Source organism: Carlito syrichta, unplaced genomic scaffold (genome assembly GCF_000164805.1).
Source record: "Carlito syrichta isolate Samal-C Ts95f unplaced genomic scaffold, Tarsius_syrichta-2.0.1 Scaffold303504, whole genome shotgun sequence".
Classification (NCBI taxonomy): domain Eukaryota; kingdom Metazoa; phylum Chordata; class Mammalia; order Primates; family Tarsiidae; genus Carlito; species Carlito syrichta.
Window position 1 is genome coordinate 526,829 of NW_007247600.1, and position 503 is coordinate 527,331.

Consider the following 503-nt stretch of genomic DNA (forward strand, 5'->3'; position numbering starts at 1 on the left):
CGCCTGGGCAACTTGGCGAGACCTCATCTCTACAATAAATCAAAAATTAGCCGGGCGTGGTAGCGCACGCCTGTCGTTCCAGCTACTTGGAAGGCGGAGGCGGGGATCGCCGGAGTCCAGCAGGTCGAGGCTGCGGTGGCCGGGAGCGGCCACTGCCCTCCAGTTCTGGGCGACAGAGTGAGACTCCAACTCAAAACAAACAAACAAAAGAACCTCTGTAAACTTTTTGGAGTGAATAAGAAAGGGAAATGAGAGTTAAAAAGAGACAGGAACAACAGAGGTTCCGGGAAAGGTGATGTTTCACGTTTGCCTAGAGGCATACTGACTGAAATGCCTTCTGAAACACACAAGACTGACTGCAAAGCCGTAAGAAAGTCACTAAAGACCCTACCCCATCCGGGCCCGGGCCCGGCCGAGCCCCACTGCCAGGCCCCAGCCTCCGGGATCGCCTGGAAACACCCGGCGAAAGCCCCTTCCGTCGCCGCCCAACAGCCAGGCCCGAA

The 503-nt window shown here is 56.7% G+C and overlaps 1 protein-coding gene across 1 annotated transcript in view; it reads right to left on the reverse strand.

Annotated features, from left to right (window-relative positions):
- The window catches only part of SLC18B1 (solute carrier family 18 member B1), a 34,359-nt gene that overhangs the window by 32,866 nt on the left and 990 nt on the right, over positions 1-503 (reverse strand). The window lies entirely within an intron of this gene.